We start from the raw sequence: 16,098 nt of genomic DNA on the forward strand, positions 1-16,098 counted from the left end.
AACCAGTAAAAGACTGAATGAAAGACCACCCAAACATGGTATTCCTGTGAGTGGGAGTGTGCAGCTTGAGCATAGGTTAGGAAAGATATAAGGGGCCTTATATACAAGGGAAGATACAAAATAGCTGAATGTGAGAGGGAAAGGGGATTTCTTGGGCAAAAAGCTGTGTCATGACCATGTGACCACCCGACACTTCCCCACCACAGCCCCACCTCCAAACACACAAATAGTCCTGGGCTTGCTGGGCCGCCAGAACTGGTGTTGGCCTGGAAGCCCACGGCAGCAGGAGGGAGGCTGTACCCAGCATGCCTGAGAAGTGATGCCTCCTCTCTGTGGGCTGGGCTGCTCCACAGCACACGAGCCTGGGCACCAGATGCGGAACCTGGGTAAGGGAATGACTTGGAGTCATCTAAAAGAGCTCTGGTCCAAGAAAGTGGACTGCTGGAGTCAGGAATGCTCAGCAGTAAGAGTTGTGGGGGTTTCCAAGAGCCGATGTTGAGGAGGGGAGTCCGGCATGGGTGGATGAAGGAGTGACGCCCCGAAGCAGGGAAGCTCAGCAAGGGAGACTGACAAACCAACTCAAGTTCCCATGAAGGAAAGAATCTGCTAGAAGCATCTGTCAAGTCCGGAGACTTTGCCTGCCACATGTCATGAGTAAGAGCCTCCTTTCCCTGGTCTCTGTGTGCTCCTTACCCCTTCAGCATTCACCATGGAGCCACCAGAAACAGTCTGCAGGTAGTTGGAGGCAGTAGGAAGGAAAGAAGAAACTGAGCACATGCCCTCCTTAAAACTGGGCCCTCACCTGTGACCAGCCTTAGCTTAGTGGGGAGGGGGTGGGAGGTGATTAAAATGTTAATTGATATATTGGACCAAGCATTCCAGGTTGGAATGTGAGATGTATGACTTAAAGTAACCATAACATTTTGTGTATTTAGCAATGGTCACAAAGGCCATGGGCTTGCCCTCAGTTTTATCCAGAGGCGAGGGCAGTACTCTCCCCATTGTCTGAGTCATAAGGTAGAATAGGAGACAAAACAATAATATAAAGTTGCATCTTGAAAGCACCTCACTAATGACAGATCGATGTGCCACTAGTAAGTGCTTTGGGAAGATTATTCTATGCCTATACCCAGAGTACTCAACTTTTCCCTCCACCATGGTTCTTAGTAAAGATATAATGAAGCGGGAAAGAAGCAGACAGAAGGGCCAATCCAATGGTCCGTGTAGTGGCAGGCTAGCCAGAGAGGGGAGAGGGGCTCAGAGATGTCAGACACATCAGAGGTTGCGTGGGTTACAAAGAAAACGTTTGTCAGAGTTTGTGGGAAAGTTGATGATGCATAAACTATTATCACATTAGTTTATTTTAAATTTAATTAATAGATCTTAAATGGCTTATATTCTAGTTAGAAACCAATAGAAAATAATGAAAAATTTAAAACAGCCTAAATAAAACAAGGAGCAGAACTGAGTAAATCAGAGTTTATTCATACGATAGAATAACATGCAATCATTAAAAATCATGTTTTCAAAGAATATTTGATAACATGAAAAGAGTCCCTAATCCAGGAGTGCCTAGGTGGCTTGGTTGGTTAAGGGTCTAACTCTTGGTTTCAGCTCAGGTTGATCTCAGGGTCATGATCTCAGGGTTGTGAGATCGAGCCCCAAGTTGGGCTCTGCACTGGATGTGGAGCCTGCTTGAGATTCTCTCTCTGCCTCTCCCTCTGCGCCCCCCTACCGCTGCACTTGCACACTCTCTCTCCAAGAAAAAAAAAAAAAAGTCCCTGATATATTATGTTGAAACACTTAAAACTGCTGTTTCTGTGAAAAAAAAAAAAAAGGTTGATATTAGTAATTTCATATGGTTTAATCTAGAAACAAATGGGAAAAAATTGCAGAATACAAACTTTATACAGTATGATCCCTATTTTGTGGGAAAAAAGCTGAATAGAAATACTGAGAGCTTTCTGGTTGCTTCGTACTTTATCATGCTGTCTTAGAATCCTCCTAGAAACCCTATGGGATCACTCTCATTATTGTCTGCATTTTACAGGCTCAGAGGTTCTGTGTAACAAATATGACAGCTTTATAGCCTGGTTCTGACAAACCCCCGTGTTGGCGTCCCAGGATGTGGGGGCCCCAGCCAGAGAAGAAGGTAACCTGACACCCTAGGTTCCAGTCTTCACTCCTTGCCCTCAAGGGCCATTTGGGTGGTGACCAAGCACAGGCTCCTCACCTTCAGAGCCCAGTGTCTGGGCGCCTCCAACTTCAGGACACTGACAAGTTACATCATGGTCCCCCTGACTTCCCCTCTTCCTTCTCTCCACTTGGCTTGCAGAGCAGAGTGGAAGGCAGTGTCCCCTTCCTGACCAGCCAGGAGTGGGCACAGGAATGCCGGCTTCATGATCTCCATGTATCCTGAGAGGGTGCCTTTTGCTGTCGCTTAGCACAGGTACCATAAAATGTTATATTCTGCCATGGAACCTTAGACAAAACTCCAGGGCACATGCATTTAACAACCCATTAATCTTGTAAGAGCTAGGAGAAAATGAGGCTGGATCTAAATTCAGGTCTGCCTGGTTCCCTAATCAAAACCACGAGGAGATACCAGTTCACACCCAGTAGGATGGCTGCAATCATAAAGACAGTAGTAAGTGTTGATGAGCATGTGGAAAAATTGGATCCCTCAGACATTGCTGGTGGGAATGTAAAATGCTACAGCCCCTTTGAGAACAGCCTGGTAGTTTCTTAAGTGGTTAAACACAGAGTTACCATATGATCCAGCAATTCCAACTTTTAGGTGTATACTCAAGGGAAATAAAAACATATGTCCACGCAAAAACTTGCACATGAATGATCATAGCAGCATTATTTGTAATATCCAAAAAGTAGAAACAAGCCAAATGTCCATCAACTGATGAATGGATAAATAAAATGTGTTGTATCCATACAAAGGAATATTAACTGACAAATAAAAAAGTACTGATATGTGTTAAAACATGGATGAACCTTGAAAACAATTATGCTAAACAAAAAAAGATGGTCACAAAGAAGCCACATGATTCCACTTATATGAAATGTCCAGAATAGACAAATTCATAGAGACATTTATAAGCTATGTAAGAAATATGCCATATTAATGGGTAGAAAGAATCAACATAATAGAAATGTCAGTTGTCACCAAATTCAAAACAATTATAATCCTAATCTCATTTGTTTTTTCAGGGAACTTGACAAATCAATTCTAAGACTTAAGCAAAAGAACAGATACTCTTGAAGAAGATTAAGATGGGAAAATTTGCTTTAGATAGCAAGACTTACGAAGCTATGATAATATAAATCCCTGACGCTAAGAGCTTAAAAACTTTTAGAAAACAATGCAGGGCGATATCTTTATGACCCTGGGATAGATAAGAGTTTCTTAATCAAGAGATTGTACGCCCTAACCATAAAGGGAAAGTTTGTTTGACTACATTAATGTTAAGAACTTCTGTTAATTAAAGGACATCATGAAGGAAGTGAGGAGTCAAGCCATGGTCTAGGATATGGTAACTGCATGCATATAACTGGCAAAAGATTAACGTCTGGAATGTAGAAAGAACTCCTGTTTATTAGTAAGAAAACAACCCAGGGGCACCTGGGTGGCTCAGTCGGTTAAACGTCTGCTTTTGGCTCAGGTCATGATCTCAGAGCCCTGGGTTTGAGTCCTGTATCCTTGGAGGTGGCCCTCATGCCTCCTCCACAAAGTAGTACTCCTTGGACATGTCAGGTGCCGGTGGAGGCTCGAAGCCCAGGGAACACTGTCTGAGAGTAGATCGATGTGTCCACAAGAACAAGTAAGAGACCCTTGGAAATGCCTTGGTGACCTCATCTGTATCCAAAACCCAGAGGATATTTCTCTTTAAGAGAATGGGATTTATAAAATGCTATTTTTGTTTGTTGGTTTATTGGCACATACTATCAGCATTAGTCATCTCTCTCTGTCTCCCTCCCTCTCTTTCTGTCTCTGCTTCCTGTCTCCCCCAGTGCTGATAGGAATATTGTGCTATAGCTCTAAACATAGATCCCTATTTTTTATTATTTTCTCTTATAGGGGTTCCTAAACATTTTTCCAGAAATAAAGGGTACAGTTTCCCAGGAAAAGTGCAAATGTGCATGGCCTTGGTTTGAACGTGACCTCTGTACCCTGTGGCTCCCTCACTCGCCCTTGGTCTGCAGAATCCACATGATTCACTTCTGTGCCTTATGCTCTTTTGTTTCCAGAGCAGTGATATGAATAAGAGGACGTTAGTGTTTTAATTGTGCCCTTTCTCTGGCATTGTGCTTCTTAACTCCAAACCCTCTAAACAAATCTCTTAAGAATCTTTACATAATTATCAGTGTTTTATATGTAAATGCCAAGGTTGACAAACTGCTCTGAGAAATTTAATTAAAAACTGAGTAAGCTTATTTGGAAATTGAGAAACGGCATTTTATTTCCTCCTAAATATATTTACCCATAAAGAGAATATAATATGATGCCACAACCCAAGAGATAACAAGCACAAATTAAGTGATTCTTATGGCAAAAGCTTAAGTGTATCATTCCATTCAAATTGTGCCAATCCAATCTCATTCAACAATGCAAATCTCTGTATAGCTAACAGTTGTCAAGTCCTAACAACAGTCACTTCTGTCAAGTGATAGACTAAATATGAAGCTTTTAAAACATTTCTGAGATTGTTGCAGGTGGGTTGTCCTATACTATAAGGATTCACAGTAGTGAATCTCCAATACGCAACATAGCTTTTCGGTTAATTTTTCATAGATCAACTTGAAATGAGAGTGCCAGATCAATTCATTAAAACATTGAAGTCTCAGTGTCACCATTCAAACAATTACAGCAGGGTGTATAAACCTTGCTTTTGTAAGGTTGGATTTTTATCACAGGAAGTCTGTAGACATCCTCAGACTTTAGCAGAAAGCAATGGCTTCGTTAATTACATGAGCTCTTTTGGGCTACTTAGAATATGATTAGGTTCGTGTCTACATTATATGAACATTGATTGCTATCTAATCTCTGTGGATCTAGTGAACTAATGCTCTCATCATAAATAATACATGTGTGGTAAGAACAACTCTGATGTTAATAAGCATAATTGCTGTGGATATTTCTAATATTGAAACGTTTTGAAACTTCATCGATGATGCTGGCGATATGAGAGGATAACCAGGAGAATATACATTTCATTATACTTCTACCTTTTGTTAGAGATAGCTTTTTCTTGTGGTTATTCGTCAGGGTTTTTAGTCTTTGCTCCACTACTGAACCAAAAAAGAAAAAAAAAGAATCCTGAAGAAACCAAGTGAGTTCCCAGTGGGTTGGAAGCAGAATTGTAGCCATGTTGGAATATAAAATTCAAATTCCAAAATAATATTGACAAGATGAATAGTTGGTAGGATTAGTACAATTACGTTTATTGGGAACAAGAGCATATTTTGGGTGAGCGAAAAGATCTAGGTTCTAGTGTCAGCTTGAGAGCCTTAAAAATTTACAAGGCCTTTCTCAGCCTCGGTTTCCTTACGTGAGAAGTGGTTGATTAGACCTAATAGTCTTTAATGTATCTTTCCATAGGAAACATTATTTCTCTGAAATAAAAATGAAGAAGGGTTTGTTATAGACACACACAGAAGAATTGCTGTTCCTGATGGTACATGAAGTGACCACGTCTTATAAAACAAGATTGTGTGTTGAGACGTAAGCCCTAGGGCAGCCCCCTTAACGAGATGCCCATTCTTGTCCTACATCGCTCACTGCCCTTGACTCTAATGGATGAAAAATGATGTGTGTGAATGTCTCCAAGCATTGGTCTACACTTCTAGAATTCTCATTCTTGCCATTGGGCACCCAATGTGCAGTCAGCCATCTTAAGGGGTACAACTATTTTTATACTATGCAGGAACCTCAGGCTTTAGATTTTATGATGGTGGGTTACAGAGGTGCATTTTCATGTCACTCATAACCTTGGCACAGGTTAAAGCACTATATATTTCTGAAGATGCCTCTCTGTATCACGACTTCTCATCAGAACTTTTCCTCCAACCATAACTCTTGGAATCATTTATTCGTTCACCTCACCTCTGCTACCTGGGGATGTTGGGATCTTTTCTATCTGGATCCAGCAGCAACCTCTTGGCCCCCACTCTTTAAATGCCATATCTGTGTCCTGCAACACTTCTTCTGTTTATATACATATTCCCTATTGTAAAATCTCCACAAGCAAATATAAAGTTCTGGATACTTTATATTGTTGGGACTGTTTATCTGGTTTGACTACTCTGAGCACCAAAATCTTGATGGTAATAGGAGAGTTAACATAAATCTGATTTGGACTGTAAGAAAAAAAAATACCCAACTTAACTGACTTAAATAAAAAAGAAGATGTATCATGTAAAGCAAGAAGTCTGGCTCAAGAACCCAAGTCAGGGTAAAGGATGGACTCAGGTTTATATTGCTCAGCATCCTGGCTTGTCCTTATGTTTGCAAAATGGTTGCAGCAATTCCAGTCATCACAACCAGCTGCGATAATGTCAGCCGCAGAAAAAGAGGGATTTTCTGTGTGTCTCTTTTTGTTTTCCATACTTTTCCATACTGCCTCCCCCCACCTGCCATATTTTTGCTAGTACGTCATTGGCCAGAGTGTATCAATGTCCATACCTTCACCAAGTACTTGGTAAGAAGAATAAAACTATCATGACTCTTACTTGATATGTTGTTTTATTTGACCAGTTTATCTATAGAGACACAACGCCTGGGTGGCTCAGTCATTAAGTGTCTGCCTTCGGCTCAGGTTGTGATCCCAGGGTCCTGGGATCGAGCCCCGCATCGGGCTCTCTGCTCAGCAGGAAGCCTGCTTCTCTCTCTGCCACTCCCCCTGCTTGTGTTCCCTCTCTCGCTATCTCTCTGTCAAATAAATAAAAAAATCTTTTTTTTTTAAAAAAGAGATGTTGAATAATACATAAAAACCTTTTTGTATGTAACAAAGTTAGAACCACATGATATTAAAGCTTTAGAATTAAGTTCTATCTGGAGGCTTTGTAAACCCTCTTGAGTTATAAATTACTTTTATGAGTGAGAGGATTTTTACCATTGCTATCAGCATTATTTTCTTTAAGATTAATTCTTTATTATCTGTGAAGCTGGAATGTCATAAGTCATAGAGCAAACAGGTTTTCCTAGGAGGACTTTGTAGATGTTATTTCCATGTGTAAAATGTACTCCTTGTTTCCAAATGATGGGCTTATTACATCTAGTTGAATAGGAATTTTTGGCATAGGCAATATCCAGTTATATTCTGATAAGAAATGGACACGATCATAAGTAGTAATTCCTTCCAGAGGTGGCTAAACTAAATCAATTTGATTAAATTAAAAAATTATAAAATAGGAAATTTGGTCACAAAAAATAAGGAACTTAGTAAAGTTCCTTTCCATATTATTTAATCTTTGTTATCACTGTTTTGTAGACAAGGTCAATCAATACAAGTTGCTATAATCCAAAAGAATGCTATTTTAAAATTGTTTTGATAGAGACACCTGGGTGGCTCGGTTGGTTGAGTGTCTGCCTTTGGCTCGGGTCACAATCCCAAGGTCCTGGGATCGAGTCCTGCGTCTGGCTCCTTACTCAGTGGGGAGCTGCTTCTCCCTCTGCCTGCCACTCCCCCTGCTTGTACACTCTCACTCTCTCTCTCTCTCCCTCTCACACACAAATAAATAGATAAAAAAATCTTAAAAAAATTGTTTTGGTATATTAGCTTGTAATTTATATCTTATGAGACAAGATCTTACAGAGGATTTTTTTTCTCTTTTGAATTTGACAGTTCATTTGTGACAAAATGCCATGTTAGGAGTGCTTCATTCCAGTGTATGAGTAGATATAACTCGTTAAATTGAGGGTGAGATATTATATTAAATATTTTTTCTAATGTAGATTTAAATAAAATATTAATCGTGCTGAAATTGGTACTCACAAACTTTTCAGGAACATATATCTACCTTCATTATAATTCACCTTTCCATTTTGGAAAATATTGAGTTATTCAATCTATTTATTAAATAAAAGTAAAAGTTGTTTGCAATGTGTGTTTGTGTGAATGTGTGCTCACTGAGGGAGGCGGCAATGTGTTTAATGGTACCTTCTGCATCTAGAGCGGACAAAATTTGCTGCTGCTGGTCTTGATTTTCTTTTATACTCCTAGATACATTCCCAGCAGGACCTTAATGTAGTTAAATGAGCTTCTAATGGCTAAAGGGAGAAAACGGCCTCCTAGATAGCACATTATAATGCCCCTTCTGAGAAAAGAATTACAGCAAAACTTGAACCTAATTGTAAAAACATTAAACTTATAAAAGCATGAAATTGCGTCTTAGGGTGTACATGAATTAATATTCTCAACATACTGGAGATTTTCCCATATATATCAGACTCAATAACACACAGGTTTTTGCACCAGTGAGGATTCCATTGCAAAGCTGTATTGTCTGCTGAAGAAAAAAGAAAAAAAAAGGAAAAGAAATGAAATACCCAGAATAGTTTGGGCTGGTCCATTTTGGAAGCATGTTTTAAAGATTGCCTTTCTGTGGGATTCCACCCCCGTGTTCTGCCCCAAGTGGTAGCAGAGCCATTTCCTGTGGACTGACGACCCCTCTACCCTGTGAACTTGTGAGGCTTGCCTATCTTGGTGTCCTGGTCCCGTGTGAAGCCCAGGCTCCTACATCCAGAGGATTAGGGCCACGCCAGATGGCCCAACGCCATGTGCACAACCATGTCCCTGCCACCTCTACCCGGCTACAATGTCAGTAAGTTTGCAAAGAGACAATCTGGTGCTGCATGTCAGTGTTGCTCTGTGAAGCAGAGCAAACCATCTCTGAACCTGAGAGAGCACTTCTGAGACCTGCGGATTCTGAGCAAGTTGTGCTGATGATGTGAAACAGCAGAGGGAAAAAGAACTAGCTCCTGCCTATGTAGCCGTTTTTTACTCTTTTGATTTTAAATAGGAATAATATTTGTTCTGGCCAGTAGTTTGAAAATGACACTCAGTAGAAAATGGTTCTCTGGCATATGTCTACATGGACGGTCATATATTTACTTTGGGATGATCTGTAAGGAGCTCCATTTTTTGGTTTGTTTAAAGATTTTCTTTATTTGAGAGAGAACACGCATGAGCAGGGGGGAGGGGCAGAGGGAGAAGGAGAAGCAGGCTCCCCACTGAGCAGGGAGCCTGATGCAGGATTCAATCCCAGGACCCCGGGGTCACTACCTGAGCCGAAGGCAGACACTTAACCAACTGAGCCACCCAGGCACACCCTGGAGCTCCATCTTCCGAAGCAGATGGAAAGGGCAGGTTCTAATCTCAGCTCTGTGCTCTTGAGCATTATTCACACAGTAGTTCTGTTTTATAAAATCCCTGCGAACCCTGAATCAGTGAATACTGAAAATGCACGGTTAGGTGAGCATTTTTGTCAGCCAATCAATACATACCCTTGTTTTATGTGTGTTTTTGTTTAAAGGCGCTTTATTTAATACGTATTGTTGATTCATTAAGATCGAAATCCCAGCAAACAGCACTGTAAGTCAGAGCTTATCTAACACGTGTTTTCTCTGTAAAGTGTATTCTAGGCTTCTGGTACGTAGGAGCACTAGACAGCACCTCGGCACTACATTTGAGGGCCTTTTTAAACAGTGAAATTGCCAACAAAAAGCACAAAAATGCAAAAAACGTGGCACTAAATAGACAGCAGAAAGGACACTGAGCCATTATGGAAGCTGAAACAATAAGGCAGAGCATTGTCTTGTTGGACCTCAGCTGGAACGAGCGTGCCGGGCAACTCAAATTTTTCGTTGCTCTGCACATGTCAAAAAGCGACCATGCAAAGTGCTACAGGCTTTGATTTTGGGGGCACAAATAAATGTTTGCAAGTAGGTGAATTCCCCAATGTGGAATCCATAAGGAACGAGGACCAGCCGTACTTAAAAGTCCATGTACTTTAGTTTTCTTATCCGTGTATTAGAGATCACACAGATTATTCTAGAAGATTGCTGGGAAGGTTACATGGTTTTCATAGCACCTGGCACACTGACGCCCTACTGTGCCTGGGCTCCTTCTTCCCCTCTTCCATCTCTTCCCCTGCGTCCTCTCCAGCCTTGTCTTAAGGCCCAGCCTGCTCTCACTCCCCCAGTCCTGTCCACCAGCCAAAGCCTCCAGCCTCCAGGGGTCTCCTCACAAGTGTCCTGCTAATCCAGGTCTGCCTCATCGTTTGAGACTGGGTGAAGACTCAGCTTCGCCAAGAAGGTTTTCAGATAATCTTAGGCCGGTGCAGTTTGTACCACGCCTGTAGGGTGGTAACGCTCTGCTTGAATCTGGGATTTGGGTCTTGTCTCCTTCTCCCTCACATACTTGTGTGGGCAGGGAAGATGCCTTCAGTCTTGCCGTGTTCCTCACGGCCTAGGCACCAAAGCTGGGGGCTTTGAGGGTACTCTGTCATTAACATGTTTGAGGAAATAAATGCATGGAGGGAAGGAAAGGGAAGAAAGGAAGAAACCTGGGATTTTCATACTGTGTATGTCTGCCTGCTCCATGGAGTCCAGGCTGAGAGGTCCTCGTGACTGACTTGGGGCACTCGGTCTGCAGCCGTGTGGTGTGGGTTCAGGGCCGTACACCGTGGCTCTTCACAGGGCCATCTGCTCCTCAGGGAGCAGATTCATCTCCACAGGGAAACTGCCAAGGACGAGGAGCCGCCACACAGAGGGTTCGGTGCTGCCATTCCCCTCGCCACCGCCAAACGCCTGATGATGGAAGGTATTTTGAATTGAATCTTACAGATGCTCTCCTCCCAGATCCAGGTCGCCATCTGGCCAGTTTCCCTTCTCTCTCCTTCATGTACCTGTGTAAACAGCTTGTTTGACATGACCCTAATGGTCTTTGATGGCTTTCTGGCTACCAGACCCGGAATCAGTCATTTCCTCAAGAAGCCCTGGCTTCTTGTAGAGAGAAAGGGTAATTTCAGGACCACAAGAGGGATGATGGGCATTTTGTGTCTAGTCCTCTTAACAAGGCTAAAGGAAAAAAAAAAAAAACATATATAACAAAACACCTCATGATTTCATATTGAATTAAATGTGAATTTAATTAAACTCCAATTAAAATGTGAAACTATAAAGCTTTTACTTTGCTGGTTCTCAAGGACACAAGGAATGAAAAACTTAGTATAAACCATAATTACTTAACATACCACAGTCTCAGAGTAAAACTGCTAAAACCAGGGGTGCCTGGGTGGTACAGTCGGTTAAGGGCCCAAACTCTTGGTTTCAGCTCAGGTTGTGATCTCAGGGTCATGAGATTGAGCCCCAAGGTGGGCTCTGTGTTCAGTGGGGAGTCTGCTTAAGTTTCTCTCTCTCTCCCTCTTCCTTTGCTCCTCCCCCCTGCACTCTCTCTCTCTCTCTCTCAAATAAATAAATAAATAAATCTTTAAAAAAATACTAAAACCAATGTGACTGCTGAAAAAAACTTTTGCATATGCTTTCTCTATTCTTTCCCCCATGAAAAAAAAAAAAACCCAAACAGTTTTGCTAAGTCTGTACTGTCAGTGCATATAGCCATCACGTACTGTAGATACCCTCTTGTTCTGAACCCTCGTTGGGTCTTAACTCCACAGGTTACTATATTTATTGCTCACCATCCATCTTCTGTCTCTCTGGTTATTTTGGTTATCTGAAGCTCATTCTCTAGTGGATTTCCCAGGAAGGGCTCATGGAAATAATATTCCCTGACTTCTTGCATATTGATAACAGTGTGTCTGTGTCTTTTATACTTGAAAGTCAGTTTTGCTTGTTACAAAACCAATGACTTACACTTTCTTTCCTTAAGAATCTTAAATATGCCATTCCATTTTCTTTTGGCATAAGTATTCTCTTTGAAAAGTTTGATGATAATCTAACTTTCTTTTCTTATGAGTTATGTGTTCTTTTTTCTAGATGCCATTTTCCTTCCTTCCTTCCTCCCTCCCTCCATCCCTTCCCCTCCCTCCCTCTCTCCTGCCTTCCTCTTTTTCTGTCTTTCTCTCTCTCTCTCATTCTTTCCAACTTTCCCTCCAGTAATTGTACTAGACTACCTTTTGGTCATTCTACACTGATATTCTCAGGTACTGTGTTGTGTTCTTTCCATAGGTGGTTTCAACTCTTTTTATTTTAGGAAAGTTTTCCTGAATTATAGTTTTCACTATTCATTCTGTTCTCCTGATTTTGCTTTTTTCCTCAGAGACTTGGATTATCTTCATTTTAAATCTTCAGTATGTGTGGGATGCCTGGGTGGCTCAGTCGTTAAGTGTCTGCCTTCAGCTCCGGTCATGATCCCAGGGTCCTGGGATCGAGTCCTGCATGAGGCTCCTTGCTCCGTGGGGAGCCTGCTTCTCCTTCTGCCTCAGCCACTCCCCCTGCTTGTGCCCTCTCTCTTTCTCTGTCAAATAAATAAATAAAATCTTAAAAAAAAACAAAAAATCTTCAGTATTTGTTACTTGCTCTCAAATCCTTTTTATCTCTTTTTTCATTTTTTTATTGATTTTTTTTTCCAATTTTCCTCTTTTTATCTCTTATGTCTCTTAAGGCGTTATTTCTTGTCTCTGTTCATCCTTGTGTTTCTTCTGATTTGGTCTTTAATTCTGAAATAATATTTTTTAAAAAATGATACTTTCCTGAGTTCTGCAACCTCATTTCTGAGTTTTTCTAATTTTGATTTATGTTTTCTTTCATGTGTTATATACTTTTTAAAAACATCTCCTGTCATTTTGAAGTAGGAAATTATAGTTTTGATCTGCTTTGTGGGCATGTCTTTCTACTGTGCTCTACTTGGAGGGGTGTTATTCTGCTCTTTATTTCTTTTTTCCTTATGATAAGTTTGTATAGGTTTTGACCTTGAGAATTTTCTGGTTGTCAGCTTTTATGTGGACTCAGTTTTCCAGAAACCTTAGAATGAGATAGAGTTCAGAAATGTTTCTCTAACTCAAAGAGTGCCCACTTCTGTCATTTTTGCAGAGTTTACAAAATTTGGTGACTTGCTTTTGGAGAATTTCCTGGATCAGTTTCCTCCCTGCTTTGACCTGGGCCTTTTCTTTAAAAGTATGAAATGATTTATGAATTTGCCTATCACTTCTGCACCGGGGGGCCATGCTGATCTCTGTATTGTTCCCGTTTTAGTTTATGTGCTGCCAAAGCAAGCCCGACCATAGCCTTTTAACAGGTTTTGCTGCTCTAATAATTATTTCCACAGAAACGAATATTTAAAAAAAATGCAAATCTGATTATGTCACTTCCATCTGCACCCTTATTCCTTAGTGGCTTCCCACTGCACTTGGAATAAAACCCAAACTCCTGCCATAGCCCCACAGCTCTGCACGAAGTGGCCCTTCCCTTCTGCTCAGGTCTCATTTTCTACCTCTCTGCCCTAGTGCCCTAGCTCTAGTCAGACTCGTCTGTGTTCTAGAACGACCAAGCTTGTTCTGCCCCAGGGCCATTCTCGTTTCTTGGAGCTCTCTCCCCCTGGGGCTCCAGTTCTCCTGTGCCTGGCTCTTTCCCATCCTTCAAATATCAGCTCAGAAGTAACCTTGACCAAGGTGATTCTTGGCCACCCTGTTTAAGGTGGCCCTGCACCCCCCCAGTCACAGTCACTGTCTGTCACATCTTTCTATAATTTCCATCTTAGCCTCTTGTCACAGTCAGGAATTCTTTGAGCTTTTTCTTTCCCTGTTTACTGTATGCTCAAGAGGCCAAGGATTTCTCCTGTCTTCTTTGCTACTATATGTCCACTGCCTCACACGGTCCTGACACACAGTTGGGCCTCAATAAATATTTATTGAAAAGAGTAAATAAGTTCGGTTCAGCTGTCATCCATATTCTTTGAAGAGTCTTCACTGACTCGCTGCCCTGCCTACACATTTGCACTACCAGTCACTTCCTAGCCCATGGCGGCACCTTGCTTACGGCTTGTATCCGTTTACTCTGTTACTCATCCATCCATTCATGGTTGTGTCTGCTTCATTCTCTCGACCGTGGGCTCCTTGCGGACAGAGAGTTAATGCTCTTTGTCTTATGTTCCGAGCACATTGTGGGGAGGCAACAAATCTTTCTTGAATGAGTGAACAGATGTTTTCTCTGGAGAGCAGAGATGAGAGGACAGTTGGGAAGATACCCAGAGAGTAAATTGGGAGATTAGGAGAGAAAAATATTCTCAAAACCTACTCTTCTGCTCTGTGGCATTAAATGTGCTTTCTTCTGTAGTCCTTTATTTGATCCTCACAAACCCCTTCAAGCTGGAGCATGTATGACTATTCCCACTTAGAAATGAAGACACAGAAGTCTTGTGAGTTTAAATCTGAATTTACAAAGTCAGGAGGGAGTGGATCGAAGACAAAAAGCCATTTGATTCCAAGCCCAGTGCTTTTTGCATTAAACCGGGGTGAGTGTGTCTCTAGGACAACACGACGAGACAAGTGTTCTTTTGTGGATGATAGATGATTGAAGGTAAATCCACAGAGGGGAGTTGGCATTGCGTTAAGCCAATGCAGCATCATTGGAACAAAGGTATAATCTTGAAAGGGCTGTGATGGATAGGACCCATCTGGGCGTACAAAGCCTGGTGTGGATTTTTAAAAAATAAGAGTCTATCATTCTTGTTTAGAACGGGAGCCAAGAAATGAATGAAGGTGGGCTTATGATGGGTCAAGATGAGGTGGGAGGCAGGAAAGGGTTGGTAAAGAGGGCCATGCTGGCTCAAGTGAGGGCACCCGCGGTGTGGCGCCTGTGGGGTTATAGATGGCAGCCAGCTGTGTGGGATTTGAAGGGGTAATGGGCAGTTGGTGGCATGGGGTGGCCAGGAGTGCCTCTGCCAAGGTGGAGAATGAAGTGAATGCCCCAAGTCAATGCCAAATCTTGTCAAAGTCCTTTTGGTGTCCTGACCACGGGAACCCTCTGAGTGCGCCTTCAGTGCATGGCTTGTGTGCGTTTCCTATGAGCTTCTTTATTTTCTTTCTTGCTTCAAACTTTCTCTTTGAACAAGCTGAAAATTGGATTCTGGGAGAAAAAATGGCATGACGTTGCCACCTTCATTCTTTACTTGTTCATTCTTTCAGTAGGGGCTCCTGCTGTCTTCTCTGTGGGTCCTCATGCATGGTGGATGCAGGCCACTGAGAACCCAAGACTAACTCTCCCTGGAGCTGCCGAGGGTGTCCTGGACAGAGGCAGGCTGCCCTCTCTCATTCTCAAGCAGCAATCTCCCTGCCCCACACCCTCAGCCTCTATGTGGGTTACGGATGCTCAGCATTTGTGGCATTTGCTGAGCCCTGGTTGCTCTCCTGGATGGAAAAGGCATTTGGAAGTTGGTATGAGACCCTCTAAGCCCCATCCGTCCCTGCCCAGCATCTCTGTCGCTCCCTTGTCCCACCTGTCCGCTTTGTCTCTCCATCCCTGGCCACAGATGGCTTGGACTCTGCCTCTCCATCAGGTTGGTCAGATCAAGGCAGGGATGTGCTCTGGTGAAAGGACCCTGCTCTGGGAGATCACCTCACCCCAAATATTTGCCCCATTGCTTGCTAAAATTTCACTTACTTCCTCCAGCAACCCTCAAAGGTACCCCGTTTCAGAGTCCCAGAGTCAATCCTAACCCCTTCTCTCCTTTCCCTCCCTCTGCCTCACTCACGCTTGTGGGAATCACACCACTAGTACCCACTACCACACCTGGAAGCAGTGATTCTCAAACCTTTCATTTATTTAATTTATAAAACCTAAATACCAAATTTTGGGTGAAAGCAGACACTATCTCATGCTAGTCTCTAGTGTATGGACTAGAGGTAGAGAGATAGTAGCAAAATAGGAAACGTTTGTCGGGGGAAATTATAAATTAAGGAAATTTCATCCATGAACATGGTTCCCCTCCTCCAAATGAGGACCCAGGGATTAGGAGGTTCCAGCGGCAGAGCCCCTCTGTGCTGTGGGGATGAGGCAGCATTTGAAGGAGGGAGTGACAGGAAGGCAATCAGGTGCACTGCACACCTGCTGTGGATCAATGCTGG

At 42.3% G+C, this 16,098-nt stretch overlaps 1 long non-coding RNA gene and 1 other non-coding gene across 3 annotated transcripts in view; one reads left to right on the forward strand and one right to left on the reverse strand.

The window, feature by feature from the left end:
- Window positions 1–222: 222 nt before the first annotated feature.
- Window positions 223–16,098, forward strand: part of LOC114209186 (uncharacterized) — a 30,084-nt gene continuing 14,208 nt past the window's right edge. The window contains exons 1-2 of one of the 2 annotated variants that reach the window (XR_015767890.1): window positions 223–386; window positions 10,729–10,835. This is a non-coding gene — a long non-coding RNA (uncharacterized LOC114209186). Of the gene's footprint in view, window positions 655–10,728; window positions 10,836–16,098 lie in introns of both variants that reach the window. The other variant, XR_003609277.2, reaches the window with a different exon arrangement.
- LOC148164747 (U6 spliceosomal RNA) lies at window positions 13,147–13,252 on the reverse strand. Its single transcript, XR_015767943.1, has one exon. It is a non-coding gene; the product is annotated as a U6 spliceosomal RNA (small nuclear RNA).

Source organism: Eumetopias jubatus, unplaced genomic scaffold (assembly GCF_037043125.1).
Source record: "Eumetopias jubatus isolate StellerSeaLion01/CBP00866 unplaced genomic scaffold, mEumJub1_p1.0 scaffold_3, whole genome shotgun sequence".
Taxonomy (NCBI): domain Eukaryota; kingdom Metazoa; phylum Chordata; class Mammalia; order Carnivora; family Otariidae; genus Eumetopias; species Eumetopias jubatus.